Here is a 16,428-nt window from a genome sequence, read left to right as displayed (position 1 = left end):
TCTCTGCCTGATCAAATAAATAAGTAGATGTGGTTTGGGAGTTGGCATAGTGGATAAAACACTCAACTTTCAAGCATGAGGCCCTGAGTTCCATCCCTGGCAGTACATTTATCAGAGTGGTGTCTGGTTCTCTTTCTCTCCTCCCATCATTCTTATTAATAAATACAAAATATGTATTTTTTAAAAAAGGAGAAAGGAGCCCCCACACCTATGGACATCTAATCTTTGACAAAGGGGCCCAGACTATTAAATGGGGAAAGCAGAGTCTCGTCAACAAATGGTGTTGGAAACAATGGGTTGAAACATGCAGAAGAATGAAACTGAATCACTGTATTTCACCAAATACAAAAGTAAATTCCAAGTGGATCAAGGACTTGGAGGTTAGACCACAAACTATCAGATACTTAGAGGAAAATATTGGCAGAACTCTTCCACATAAATTTTAAAGACATCTTCAATGAAATGAATCCAATTACAAAGAAGACTAAGGCAAGTATAAACCTATGGGACTACATCAAATTAAAAAGTTTCTCCACAGCAAAAGAAACCACTACCCAAACCAAGAGACCCCTCACAGAATGGGAGATCTTTACATGCCATACATCAGACAAGAGTTTAATTGCCGGGAGAGCCTGAGGGTGCTTCTTCCCAAGCAAGTGCTCTCTGGGTTGGAGAGAACTCAACTGGAGCCAACCTAGGCTGCTATGTGGGAGAGGGATCAGGAACTCGTGCCGAGCTAGCTAGCATCACAGGAGATAGACTCTGGAACTCTCGGAGCCAGAAGGCAATCCCAAGTGTGTTAAAACAGAAGAGCAGCTATATATATACTCCCCAAGTAGGGTGGAAACAGGATGTGACGTAGAGAGGGTGGAGCAAAAAGAGACTGGTGGAAATCAGGGTGACTATGAGAGGGGGTGGAGATGAACCAGTGGGGATTAAACCAATGCTCTGAAGGCAGGGCAGTTCCTAGGAAACTGGTTATGTAAATAGACCGCAGGGATAAGTAGGGGGAAGCTGGCGTACTGCCCGACATTTAATAACCAACATATATAAAGAGCTTGCCAAACTCAACAACAAGACAACAAATAACCCCATCCAAAAATGGGGGGAGGACATGGACAGAATATTCACCACAGAAGAGGTCCAAAAGGCTGAGAAACACATGAAAAAATGCTCCAAGTCTCTGATTGTCAGAGAAATGCAAATAAAGACAACAATGAGATACCATTTCACTCCTGTGAGAATGACAAACATCAGAAAAGGTAACAGCAGCAAATGCTGGAGAGGGTGTGGGGTCAAAGGAACCCTCCTACACTGCTGGTGGGAATGTAAATTGGTCCAACCTCTGTGGAGAACAGTCTGGAGAACTCTCAGAAGGCTAGAAATAGACCTACCCTATGATCCTGCAATTCCTCTCCTGGGGATATATCCTAAGGAACCCAACATATCCATCCAAAAAGATCTGTGTACACATATGTTCTTAGCAGCACAATTTGTAATAGCCAAAACCTGGAAGCAACCCAGGTGTCCAACAACAGAAGAGTGGCTGAGCAAGTTGTATATACACACAATGGAATACTACTCAGCTGTAAAAAATGGTGACTTCACCATTTTCAGCCGATCTTGGATGGACCTTGAAAAAATCATGTTGAGTGAAATAAGTCAGAAACAGAAGGATGAATATGGGATGATCTCACTCTCAGGCAGAAGTTGAAAAACAAGATCGGAAAAAAAAAAAAACCACAAGTAGAATAATTGGCATATCGCACCAAAGTAAAAGACTCTGGGGTGGGTGGGTGGGGAGAATACAGGTCTAAGAAGGATGACAGAGGACCTAGTGGGGGTTGTATTGTTATATGGGAAACTGGGGAATGTTATACATGTACAAACTATTGTATTTACTGTTGAATGTAAAACATTAATTCCCCAATAAAGAAATTAAAAAAAAAAAAAAAGGAGAAAGGAAAGAAAGAGGGAAGTTTCATGCCTGAGGCTATGAGGTCTCAGGTTGGATCCCCTGCACTGTCATAAGCCAGAGCTGATCAGTACCCTGTAATCTTTCTCTCTATATCATTAAATTTTTCTTTTTTTGTCTCCAGGGTTATTGCTGGGCCTCAGTGCCTGCACCATGAATCCACTACTCCTGGAGGCCATTTTTCCCCCTTATGTTGCCATTGTTATAGCCTTGTTGTGGTTATTATTATTGTTGATATTAATGTCGTTCGTTGTTGGATAGGACAGAGAGAAGTGGAGAGAGGAGGGGAATACAGAGGGGGAGAGAAAGATACCTGCAGACCTGCTTCACCACCTGGCATAAGAAACCTGGTTCAAGCCTCTGGCTCTCCACCTGCAGGGAAGTCGCTTCATAAGCAGTGAAGCAGGTCTGCAGGTGTCTCTCTTTCTCTCCCCCTCTGTCTTCCCCTCCTCTCTCCATTTCTCTCTGTCCTATATAACAACGATGACATCAATAACAACAATTATAACTACAACAATAAATGAGGGCAACAAAAGGGAATAAATAAATATTAAAGAAAGTACAAGGCAGGCTTGAAAATAAGGAAGTATGACTTGGTAAAAAAAATACTAATTGATGAATAATTTAAAATATTTTAGTAACTTTCAAGCACTTGATACTTAAACATTTACAAACACCACATATAACTAATAAAATATATAAGTTAATAGATAAATTAACAGTAGATTACAGATAAAGTACTGAGTTTTTTTTAATTTAATTAATTATTTTAAAAAAGGAGACATTCACAAAACCATAGGATAGGAGGGGTACAACTCCACACAATTCCCAACACCAGATCTCTATATCCCATCCCCTCCCCTGATAGCTTTCCCATTATTTATTCCTCTGGGAGTATGGACCCAAGGTCATTGTGGGTTGCAGAAGGTGGAAGGTCTGGCTTCCCCGCTGAACATGGGCATTGAATGGTTGATCCATACTCCCAGCCTGCCTCTCTCTATCCCTAGTAGGGTGGGTCTCTGGGGTAAACGGAGCTCCAGGACATACTGGTGGAGTCCTCTGTCCAGGGAAGTCTGGTCAGCATCATGGTGGCATCTGGAACCTGGTGGCTGAAAAGAGAATTAACAAAGCCAAAAAAATTGTTGTACAATTATGGACCTAAAGGCTGGAATAGTGCAGATGAAGTGTTGAGAGGGTACTCACTGCAGACTATTGTGTACTTTTGCTTTCAGGTATATATTTTGTCCTAGTTGACGGATACATGTGAACATATGCTCTATCTCATGGGACCTGGTCTGTATCTAGGTTTTGGAACTTTGTTAGGAAGTGAACTGCCTGGAATGGAATTAGAGAATACTATGAAAGGAAAGGTCTCACCTGAATAATGAAACTGAAAGGTTGTCATTCCACACCTGAAGTCTCTGGACACAGTCTGAAGTGAAGCTTGCTAAGGTGGTACTCATTGCGTTGATTAGGTTGGGATCGGCAGATGCAATATTATTTGGTATGAATTGAGAGAAGCATGCAGGAAAGTGAGCCCTATCCTAGAGGTTCCAGGTCTGGGGGAAATACAGGCTCTATAGTGGAAATGTGAGGTTCCTGCTGTCTTAGGGTTCAAGAAGACAATAGATTGTTATTGTTATCGTCACATTATTTGGTAATTGGGTTAACTTTGAAAAGTCCTTTGTTAGGATTTGCTGTATATGAATTGTTTTATTTTATTTTATTTTTTTTATTTAAGAAAGGATTAATTAACAAAACCATAGGGTAGGAGGGGTACAACTCCACACAATTCCCACCGCCCAATCTCCATATCCCACCCCCTCCCACGATAGCTTTCCCATTCTCTATCCCTCTGGGAGCATGGACCCAGGGTCATTGTGGGTTGCAGAAGGTAGAAGGTCTGGCTTCTGTAATTGCTTCCCTGCTGAACATGGGCGTTGACTGGTCGGTCCATAATCCCAGTCTGCCTCTCTCTTTCCCTAGTAGGGTGGGTCTCTGGGGAGAATTGTTTTTTCTTTAATATTTATTTATTCCCTTTTGTTACCCTTGTTGTTTTTTTATTGTTGTTGTTATTTATGTTGTCATTGTTGGATAGGACAGAGAGAAATGGAGAGAGGAGGGGAAGACAGACAGGGGGAGAGAAGGATAGACACCTGTAGACCTGCTTCACCGCCTGTGAAGCAACTCCCTTGCAGGTAGGGAGGCAGGGCCTTGAACTGGTATTAAGTTTTATATATCACTTTATTTCTGCTTCTTAGTTAAAATTACAGCTATTTCACCCCATATCACAAATTACAATTGATATAATTAATCAGAATTTAATATATTTACTAGCAGTCTACTATAAGGCTGGTTTAAGTCTTTAGTTCTTCTTCTGAGTTGTTTTTTAGTCAATATAGAGATTTTACTCCTGGTTATGTTCTGCTGGACCAGCTATTCTGAGATGGGATGAAGAGGCAAAGTTTTGAAATTTCTCCATCTTGAAGTCAGAGTTGGAGGAAACTGTTCTAGGATACAGGAGTTGGGGCTGAGGAGAGTTGATCCAGGTGGGCTGTCCCCTACAGTAACCAGAATCACATAGCTACTGAGTACTTGAAATGTGGCTGGTCCAAATTGAGATATATTGTAAAAATACTCCTAATCTCAAAGACTTTGTATGAAAAAAAGTTACACTTAGCTCATTGGTAATGCTTAATATTGAGTATATGCTCTTTGGGTGCTTTTATTTGTTTTATTTATTTTCCTTTTTTTTTTTTTAGATTCTTTTTTTTCCTATTGTCTTTATTGGATAGAGACAGCCAGAAATTGAGAGGGAAGGGGTTGATAGAGAGGGAGAGAGACAGAGAGACACTTGCAGCCCTGCTTTACCACTTGTGCAGCTCTCCTCCTGCAGGTAGGGACCAGGGGCTTGAACCTGGGTCCTTGCATGTTACAACATGTGTGCTCAACCAGTTGCGCTGCCACCCAGCCCCTTCATTTTTCTTCTTTTAACACCAAAGCTTCACTGGGTTTTTGTGCTCTTGCAAATTCCATCACTCCTGACAAACTATTTTTATTTTCTATTTTTTAGGCAGAGGATGAGAAGGGGGGAGAGGGAGAAAGAGAGAGAAGAAGAAGGAGGAGGAGGAGAAGGAGGAGGAGGAGAAGGAGGAGGAGGAGAAGAAGAAACACCACAGCACTACTCTACTACTCAAGAAGAGCCCCATTTATATGGTGCTCCCATGTAGTGGTAAGTGAGCTATCTCTCTATTCTTGAATGTTGAGTATATGTTGAGACAGTTTATTTTAAAAGTTTTATTTATAAAATAAAAATATCAACAAGGCCATAGGATAAGAGGGGTATAATTTTCACACAATTCCCATCACCAGAGTTCCATATCCCATCCCCTCTATTGAAAGCTTTCCTAATCTTTGTCCCTCTGTAAGTATGGACCCAGGATCATCATAGGGTACAGAAGGTGGAAGGTCTGGCTTCTATAATTGCTTCTCCACTGGACAATTACCTCAGTTGGCAGGTTGATCCATACTCTCAGCAGAGACAGCTTTTTTTTTTTACATACATATATATATATATATATATATATATATATATATATATATATATATATACTCTTTACATTTTTGGTCATCGCTAAGGCTTTACCTCTTCAAGTCAACTTTGTCAGATAAAGAGAAACAGGGAGAAAAAGATACCACAGCACCAAAGTTTCCTGTGATGCAGTGGGGTCCAGGCTAAAGCCAGAGTTGTGCACATGACAACATAGATGCACTTTCCAGCTTAGCTATCTTGCCAGTCCACTAAATAAAATCTATCAATTTCATCTGTTTTGTTTGTTCTTTAAGGAAAATGAAAAGTATGTGGCTTACATTTTACATATATTGACTTTTACTTGCTCAAACGGCCTTTTCATATCCTGGAACAACATACAAATAGATGTTGATCCACTTCACAGTCCCTGGAAGGGTTTGCCTCAAAAGAGCTCACTGACCTGACTGACCATTACAGGCTAAGTAACAAGTTAAGGCCATTCATCTCCTAGGATCACAGGTCCTGGCCACCCTCTCCAGAGTGACTATCTGCAGAGACCTGGTTGGGCCTTGTGCAATACATCTCGCTGATATTCTCCTATTTGTTTCTAGTATCAACCTATAAAGGTTCTCCTTTATTTGCATATATCTCCTCTTTTCGTCCTCCCACTCCTTTAAGGTGAATATTATTGATTAACCCATAGATCCAAGGTTCCCCAGAAAGCTTGTTCAAATTTATTCATTATAAACAACATAAGTGTCCAGGGATAGAAACAACACCAGGTAGTGTGGCGTATTTCCCCCTGGAAGCCCCCAACCTTCTTGGGTACTAGATAGCAGTTCATTGAGGAGCCCTGAAAGGTGGTTAATCAGAAGACAAGTAGACTTGGAGTTACATTGACGTATTGCATCAAAGAAAAAGACTCTGGGGTGGGTAGGTGGGGAGAATACAGGTCCAAAAAATATGACAGAGGACCTAGTGGGGGTTGTATTGTTATGTGGAAAACTGAGAAATGTTATGCATACACAAACTATTGTATTTACTGTTGAATGTAAAGCAGTAATTCCCAAATAAAGATGGTGGTATGCTTCTAATTCTGTTTCTAAAACCCCCTTCTGTTTCATTGGTTTAATACTCCCTACTTAACACTGCATTCTATTTACATAACCACTGTATTCTATTTACATAACCACTGCATGGCACTGGTTTAATCCCCACTGGTTCATGATGTGTTTTTGCTTCGCCCCCTCTCCTTGTCATACCCTGATTTTCACCAGTCACTTTTCTCTCCATCCTCTCTACATCACATCCTGTTTACACCCTACTTGGCAAGTATATATAAAGACAGCATTGTGAGTTTTGCGTTAGTTTTTGTTTAGTTTAGCTCAGCTTAGATTGTGCTGCGTCCAGCATGAATAAAGAGATACTGCGTACAACCCAACCATGAGTCCCGGGTTGTCTGTCAGTGAAGCTCAGCCCGACATAAAGAAATTTAAAAAAAAAAGAAAAGAAACATCAGTAATAAAAAAAAAGCCTTTAGGTCCATGATTGTTCAACAATTTGTTTGGCTTTGTATGTTAACTCTCTTTTCAGCCACCAGGTTCCAGATGCTAGTAGAATTCGACCAGAATTCCCTGGACAGACAACCCCACCAATGTGCCTTGGAGCTCCACCTCCCCAGAGCCCTTCGCCACTAGGGAAAGAGAGAGACAGGCTGGGAGTATGGATCGACCTGTCAACACCCATGTTCAGCGGGGAAGCAATTACAGAAGCCAGAACCTCAACCTTCTGCATCCCACAATGACCTTGGATCCATACACCCAGAGGGTTAAAGAATAGGAAAACTATCAGTGGAGGGGATGGTATTTGGAGTTCTGGTGGTGGGAATTGTGTGACGCTATACCCCTCTTATCCTATGGTTTTGTCAATGTTTCCTTTTTATAAATAAAAAATAAAAAAAAAGACTCTGGGGTGAGTGGGAGGTAGTGTTCAGGTCCTGGAACATGATGGCAGAGGACCTAGTGGGGATTGTATTGTTATGTAGAAAACTTGGAAATGTTATGCTCATATAAACTATTGTATTTACTGTTGGCTGTACAACATTAATCCCCCAATAAAGAAGTAAAAAAAAGACAAGTAGACTAGATGTTGAGCTCAAAGACCACCCTATGGTTTCAAAAACTTGGTCTGTACACAGTACACCTTGTTGATTATCCTGGTCTAAGCCAGGGAAAGGAAAGAGTAGGAACTAGAAGGTGGGTTTAGCAACAGTAGCTGTTTCTGAGATTTTTTTTGTTTTTTTTATTGTTGTAGTTATTATTGTTGTTGTTATTGATGTCTTTGTTATTGGGTATAACAGAGAGAAATGGAGAGAGGAGGAGAGAAAGATAGACACTTGCAGACCTGCTTCACAGCTTGTGAAGTGACCCCCCTGCAGGTGGGGTGCCAGGGGCTCGAACCGAACCTGGATTCTTATGTCAGTCCTTATGCTTCGCACCACATGCACTTAACCCGCTGTGCTACTGCCCGACTCCCTGTTTCTGAGATATTTATGCTGGCCTATCTTTACTTTCTTTTTATTTAAATTTCTTATTTTATTGCAATGATACACAGAATTTCTTTTTCTTTCCTTTTTGTCTCCAGGGTTATAGCTGGGGCTCAGTGCCAGCACTACGAATCCACTGCTCCTGGCAGCCATCTTTTTTCTATTGGCTAGGACAAAGAAATTGAGAGAGGAGGGAAAGATAGAGAGGGAGAGAAAGAGAGATTGACACCTGCAGACCTGCTTGTGAAGCGACCCCTCCCCTGCAGGTACGGAGCTGTGGGCTCCACCCCGGATCCTTGCAGCTGTCCTTGAGCTCTGAACTATGTGCACTTAACCCACTGTGTAACTGCCCGCCCCCCACCACAGAATTTCTACTGTATTCTTTTTTTTTTTTTTTCTTTATCTATCTTTACTTTCTATCCCTGCTCTAGCTTGAAAGATACTGTCTCCGGGTTTCTGTGACACCACAGAAAACAGGACACAGGTATCTAAATCCAGATAGAAGGAAATATAACACTTCTAACTCTCAGGTGGATGGTAGTGGAAGGAATTCAGTGGATGGAAAAATTTACTGGGCTCTCTAGAACTTGCTTTGGGACATTTGCAATGTGAGTTTCTTTTACTTGAACAAACTCTTTGCCCCCTTCATTCAGGGCTCAACTCCAGTTAATCTCTCCCCAGAGAAGCTCAGCTGAGCACCCTCACACACTTCACCTCCCATCTCCTTAGTTGGCTTTTATTCTGAATAATCAGTGAAAGTAATAGGAAGCCATCCCCTAGCGTATGGATTCCAGACCACCAGAATAGCCACTCTTTAATCCCTTCTTCCCATAGCAAAAGCAAGGTCCTATACTCCAAAACTTGATAACTTCCAGCTTCGGAGTCAGTCTGACTTGTGTTAGCTGGTGGAAATTGGAATGACAACACTCTTCCATTCTATGTGTTTAAGTCTAATTTTGAGCCAGAAACATTATTTTGGTAGTTTTGCATGCATGTATATTGGTAACTGTAGAACATACATAGTAGGATACTTGCATTCTTTTTTTTTTTCTCCCATCAAGGGTTTACTGCCTTTTCTTCATCTAGCAAGAGAGACAGGAGAGAGAAAGATAGCACAGCACTGAAACTTTCTTCAGTGTAGTGGGGGCTGAGCTTGAACTTTTGTCTTGAACATGACAAAGTAGTTCCCTGGCGGTAGTGCAGTGGGTTAAGTGCACGTGGAGCGAAATGCAAGGACCTGAGTAAGGATCCCGGTTAGAGCCTGCCTCCCCACCTGCAGGGGAGTTGCTTCACAGGCGGTGAGGCAGGTCTGCAAGTGTCTTTCTCTCCCCACCCTCTGTCTTCCCCATCTCTCTCCTATCTAAAAAAAAAAAAAGAGTAGTTCACTATCCAGGTGAGTTATCAAGCAGATTCTATATTATCATGTCTCTTTAACACATGGGGGGAAATTGCAGTACAGAGGACTCCAAACTGAGATGGGGAAGACACTATATGTTGTTCTGTATACTCTTGGAACCTAGTGAGAAGTTGAATATACATATGGCACTCAATACCTTTTTAAATGATGCATTAGTCTGGGGTGCAAGTTTCTCAAATAACAAGGCTCCTAGAGGAAAGGGTCTCTCTCTCCATTGCCTTCCACTGCATATACTCTGCTTTGATTTACAGGGTCGTACCTGCAATCTGTGTAAGGCAACCAGGGAGGCAAGGGTCCAAATTCTGGATCTTCTATTACTAGCTCTGTGTCTTTGGACAGGGGACTGAAGGTGTCTCACAGTCTTGCCTGGAAAGCAAGTAAAGGAAATTAAAACATCACTTGTGAAAAGTGGAAAGGTCAAAATATGGGTAAATCTGAGAATTACAGCTGCTAGATTTTTTTTTAAGATTTTATTTATTTATGAGAAAGAGAGGAGGAGGAGAGAGAGAAAGAACCAGACATCACTCTGGTACGTGTGCTGCCAGGGACTGAACTCAGGACCTCATGCTTGAGAGTCCAGTGCTTTATCCACTGTGCCACCTCCTGGACCACAGCTGCCAGGGTTTTTATACTTAGTCTTTTTTTTTTTAATTATTATCTTTATTTATTTGTTGGATAGAGACAGCCAGAAATTGAGAGGAAGGGGTTGATAGAGAGGGAGAGAGACAGAGAGACACCTGTAGCCCTACTTCACCACTTGTGAAGCTTTCCCCCTGCAGATGGGGACCAGGGGCTCAAACCTAGGTCCTTGCACACTGTAACCTGTGCACTCAACCAGGTGCTCCACCACCCAGCCCCTTTATACTTACTCTTAAGATATTGTTGTGAAAAGTAGAACCTGAATTGGAATTGGCGTATTTCACCAAAGTAAAAGCCTCTGGGGTGGGTGGTGGTGGAGGAGGAGAATACAGGTCCAAGAAAGATGACAAAGAACCTAGAGGGGGTTGTATTGTTATATGGAAAACTGGGAATGTTATGCATGTACAAACTATTGTATTTACTGTCAAATGTAAAACATTAATTCCCCAATAAAGAAATTTAAAAAAAAAAGTCAAAAGGAAAAAAAAAGGCAAAAAAAAAAAAAAGATATTGTTGTGAAAAGGGACTGGGCCTTAAATAAGGGCTCTCTCACTCAAACCCAAACATGACAAATGTCTGCAAGACTTTAAATCTTTCTTTCAGGGGTAGATAGCATAATGGTTATGCAAAGAGATTCTCATGCCTGAGGCTCTGAAGTCCCAGGTTCAGTTCCTTGCACCACGACAAACCAGAGCTGATGAGTGCTCTAGGAAGGAAAAAAGTCAAACTCCCTGCTTTCTCAATATATATTTCATAAACCTTCCTTCCTTCCTTTTTTCCTTTTCCTAAAAGGAAAAGGACATGCTTTTTAGGATAGGGCAGAGAGATAAAGAGGGGAGAGAGGGATCTAGGGAGAGAGAGAGAGAGAGAGAGAGAGAGAGAGTTGCCCCCCCCCAGACTAGACATTATCTCACCGTTAACCAAACAGGGAGGTTCCAACAAGTTAATGACATACCCATACAAGGAAGGCCCTGCTGCCATGGTCATGGTAATCATGACTTTTTGCCAGCTTCCTTTCTAAAGAGCTTGCTGGTCAAAGTCCCACATCTAAATGTTAGTACTAGAGTTGTCTTCCAGTGAGAGTCTGGTCTCCCGTTTTGGGAATGCAGATGAGTAATAGTTCTCTCTCTCATAAGATGGCTTTCAGGACCTTTTCCTTACCTTCATCAATGCCTTTCCCCTGGTCCAGCCGGAAAGGTTCTCTGCTTTTAATTCTACCCATTCTGTAAAGTCTAGTAGAAAGCCTTCACTATAAATTTATGCTGGAATGTCCTCAGTCCTCAGTTCGGGATCTGCTACAATCTGCACCCCAGAAGTAAGGGCAGCAGGAGAGTGTAGACATGAGGTACTGAGTTCCAAAGCCAACACCACGTGTACCAGAGTGGAGCTCTGGCTCTCCTTTTGCATTAACATGTGCGCTCAAGCAGGTGCGCCATCCACTAGCCCCTTTTAATTTGATGCTCTGGTCCTCACTTTCTCCTGTTAGCAAATCTTAGAGAAAGAAAAGAAGTGATAACCATAAAGGCAAGGAAAAGGAGGGTCAAGAGTTGGATTCACAGGAGGAAGTGTTAAAAAGGTCCCAGTGCTGGAGGAACTCTGATACCCTCATGATGATTAGTCTCTTGAGTTTGTTTCCTGGGGTGGTGGTTTAAGATGTGAGTTGAAGGATGGAGTAGATAGCATAATGGTTATGCAAAGAGACTCTCATGCCTGAGGCTCCATCGTCCTAGGTTCAATACTCCACACCAGCCTAAGCCAGAGCTGAACAGTGCTCTGGTAAAGAAATAAATAAAGCAATAAAGAGTGCTTACTGGTTGTGAGCCTGTGGAACAAGCATGTAGAACACCTGGTTTACATTGTAGGTGAGAGGCTAAGAGAGTAGACCACAATGAGATGTGAGTCTAAAGGATACTGAAAATGTCTAAATTAAGAACTGGAAGGCTGCTTGTGTTACTAGAGGTAAAAAGACCATAGTCTTTCAATTTAATTTTGTTCCTATATCATTAAATAGAATGCCTTTACTTTCATTATCCCAGCTCCAATTCCATGTTCAATAAAAACACTAGCCTTAAGAATATGACTTATAGTTACCATAGTAACTTCTATTGCTCCCTCAGATGTCTGGCATGCTTTTCCAATAATGGAAAAAAAAAACCCCAACTAACAGAAAAGTGAAATATAACAATCTAGAATAATGAGAACTGGAGAGAATCAGTTCACTTAATACTTAATATTTCTGAATCAGGTTTTTTTTTTTTTAAACAGTGAGACCTTGGGGTGCAAACTAATGCCAAGTAAAAATTGATTTCAGGAAATAAAAGGGGCATACTTGAAAATTTCAGTAATACACATTATTTAATGCAATAGGATTAGATGTCATTTTAAAACTATTTACTACTACTACTACTGTTTTTTTTTTTTTCTTTTCTACTCAGGTCTGGTTTATAGTTATAGTGGTACTGGGGATTGAACCACTGAGTGTCATATGCTTTACATTGGTTTGTTCTAGCCCTCCCCCGCCAAGAGAATTGGATCAGTCCTGTTAATTTCGCGGGCCTGCTTGGCCCCGCCCCAAGGAACCCCGAGAGAGGGTTCCTGGGTTCCTGAGTGGAGAGTTTCAGAGTTACAGAGTAAGAGAGAGTTCCACAGTGGAAGAGTTTCAGAGGGTTCCCCAGTACGAGAGTTCCAGAGTGCCAGAGTTGGAGAGTTCCAGAGTTCCAGAGTGAGAGAGTTCGGGGGTTCCTGAGTTCGAGAGAAAAAAGAAAGAGTGCTTGCGCCGCCGCAAAGAGACAGCAGAGTTCTGTTTGGTGATTACTTTGTCTTAGTTTGTGAATCGTTGTTCCTGAATAAAGAAATACAGCTTCCCTGCCCAGCCGTTGTCTCCGCGTCTCTGTTACCCGCCGTGAAGCTAGACCGGCCGGCAAGAGCCTACGAAATTTTAACAACAACTGAGTCTGAGACTCTGGTTTGCATAACCATTATGCTATATTTTTAGTCCCCAAGAAATATATATATATAATTTTAATCTTTTTTTTTTCTTTGTTGCCTCTAGGGTTATTGCTGGGGCTCGGTGGCTGCACTACAAATCCACTTCTCCTGGAGGCCATTTTTCCCATTTTTGTTGCCCTTGTTGTTTATCATTGTTGTTGGATAGGACAGAGAGAAATTGAGAGAGGAGGGGAAGACAGAGAGGAGAGTAAGACTGACACCTGCAGACCTACTTTACCACTTGTGCAGCGACCCCTCTGCAGGTGGGGGGCCTGGGGCTTGCTCCAGCTGGGATCCCTGAGCTATTTCTTGCACTTAGCACCATGTGCTCTTAACCCTTTGCGCTACTACCTGGCCCCCTAGAAACATTTTCTAAAGATGTATTTATTTATGAGAGATGAGAAGAGAGAAGCAGAGCATCATTCTGCCATATGTGATGCTAGGGATAGAACTCAGGACCTTGTGACTGAGGGTCCAACACTTAATCCATTGTGCCAATTCCTTGGGTTACAGAAAGGATTAGATATTATTTTTTTTAAATATATATTTCCTTTTGTTGCCTTTGTTGTTATATTGTTGTTGTTATTGATGTCGTTGTTGTTGGATAGGACAGAGAGAAATGGCAAGAGGAGGGAAAGACAGAGAGGGGGAGAGAAAGACACCTGTAGACCTACTTCACCACTTGTGAAGCGACTCCCCTGTAGGTGGGGAACTGGGGGCTCGAACAGGGATCCTTATGCTGGTCCTTGCGCTTTGCGTCACCTACCTTTAACCTGCTGCCTACTGCCCGACTCCCTAAGATTAGATATCTTATATCAAACAATACTTTTTTTTGAAGTTTTTTTTTTAATTATCTTTATTTATTTGATAGAGACAGCCAGGGGAGCAGGTGATAGAGGGAGAGAGACAGAGACACCTGCAACCCTGCTTCACCAATTGCAAAGCTTTCCCCCCTGCAGGTGGGGACAGGGGATTGAACCTAGGTCCTTGCACATTATAACATGTACACTCAACCAGGTGTGTCACCCCCCCCAAAAAAAAACAGTACTAATAGAAAATGATTTGAGGTGCTTACTATGCTGCTTACTGTTTTCAGTCAAGTGCAAGATCTCAGACCCTGATTCTATGAGAGGCTGTTTACAGTTATATAGGTTAGCTAATTGTGAAGAACTCCTGTTCTTGAGCATGGCCACTTGTGTGTGCTCTACCAGGTGAGCCACTAACTTATCCCATAGATTTTTACTTTTTATTAATATTTTGTTTATTTTAGTCCGAGATACAGAGAGAAAGACCGGAGCACTGCACAGTTTTGTCTTATGGTGGTGTGTGGGGTTGAATCTAGGTCTTTGGAGGCTCCAGCATGGAAGTCTTTTACATAACCATTATGGGCTCTTGCTAGCTCAATTCTTCTTATTATTTTAAAAGGTTTATTTTGAGCATGAATGGGTGTTGGATTTTGTCAAAGGCTTTCTCTGCATCTATTGAGATAATCATGTGGTTTTTGGCTTTGCTTTTATTGATGTGGTGAATGACATTAATTTACTTACGTATGTTGAACCAACCTTGCATTCCTGGGATAAATCCCACTTGGTTGTGATGAACAATCTTTTTGATATGCTGCTGTATCTGGTTGGCCAAGATCTTGTTTAATATTTTGGGCATCTATGTTCATCAGAGATATTGGTCTGTAGTTTTCCTTTTTTGTTGTGTCCCTATCTGCTTTTGGTATCAGGGTGATGTTGGCTTCATAGAAGGTGGAAGGGAGTGTTCCTGTTTCTTCGATCTTATGGAAAAGTTTTAGAAGTATGGGTACTAACTGTTTCCTGAAAGTTTTGTAGAATTCGTTTGTGAAACCATCTGGTCCAGGACTTTTGTTGTTGGGGAGATTCTTAATAATGGTTTCAATTTCTTTGTCTGTGATTAGTGCATTTAGGTTTTGTAGTTCTTCTTGGTTCAGTTTTGGAAGAGCATATGTTTCTAGGAATTGTTCCATTTCTTCCAGATTCTCTAGCTTGGTGGTGTATAGTTCTTCATAGAAGTTTCGCATGATTTTCTAGATTTCTGTGGTGTCAGTTGTGATATCTCCTCTATCGTTTACAATTCTATTAATTTGAATCTTCTCCCTTTTTTGTTTCGTGGGTCTGGCTATGGGTTTGTCAATTTTGTTTAATCTTTCAAAGAACTTTTCCTAAATGCAAATCTATTTTTGTAAACTAATGTAAATAACATTTATATTTAGAATTCTAACTGGTTTTCACTTTTTTAACAGACTAGACCTTCCTTAAAATTTCAGAAATAAAATGAATCACCTGGACTTATGAGAATAAAGTTGATTTTCTTTAACTGGCTTAGAACAAGGTAGACTAGTTACCATGTGTTTACCGTGCCAACGTGAACTGTAATTTACCAAAGAAGTACATAATCTATCTGTTTGGTCTTGCAGAAAGTCCCCTTGAAAGGAAAAATGCTCTTTCAAATAAATAAAACCTCCCAAATTAAAAAAAAAAAAAAAAGATGGTGTCGGAGTGATGTTGAGTATGAAAGAGTTGACTGAAGATGGTGGGTAAAGGAAATAATAAAACCTGACCCCTACCTCCCAGAAAGATCATATCTCATTGAAACAGACTGAAGAGGACGTTCTGGGGACAAATAGACTCCTCACCCATACAGGAAAAACTTACCCTGTTCCTGCCTGCATGGGACACATCCAAAAGCAAACAGAAATATCCTTGAATACATCAATAAATCTAAGACCCCCAGGCCTTCCCACACCACTGATAATAGCCCTAAGCCAAGACACTTCATAAGGCCCACCAGCCTGTCCTAGGGCAGGCTCCTAAGCTCCCCTCTGGATGGTCTCTATCACTTCCAGGACCAGGGCTTCAAAAGCTCTCCCCTGTAGTGCTCTAACTTTCCCCTGGCTAGTACATTAAAACTTTCCTTTGTTTGCACACCTATTTGTCTCATTCATCTCATATTTCTAAGAGTGCATAAAATGAAATCCAATTCTTCTTCTAGCGTTTGCCCTTCTTCCGTAGCCAGTTAAATGGCTTTGAAAGTGACTGGGATCTATGTGGATTCAGTCGGTTAGGAAGGATCGTCAGTTTCCCCAATGAATGGGTACTCATGGGATGCACCACGAGAAGGTCGATCCAATGCACCCCATGAAATCCAATGAAACTCAGTTTTAGGGAGCCAGGAGGTGGTACAACTGGGTAAGTGCTCACAGTACAGTGTGCACCCCACCTGAAGGGGGGGGTACTTCACAAGTGTTGAAGCAGGGCTGCAAGTGTTTCTCTGTCTCTTTCCCTATCTCCCCCCCCCAATTTCTC

The sequence above is a fragment of the Erinaceus europaeus genome, chromosome 2 (genome assembly GCF_950295315.1).
Source record: "Erinaceus europaeus chromosome 2, mEriEur2.1, whole genome shotgun sequence".
Lineage (NCBI taxonomy): Eukaryota > Metazoa > Chordata > Mammalia > Eulipotyphla > Erinaceidae > Erinaceus > Erinaceus europaeus.
The sequence above is the reverse complement of the archived record's forward strand: the minus strand, read 5'-3'. Positions refer to the sequence as shown.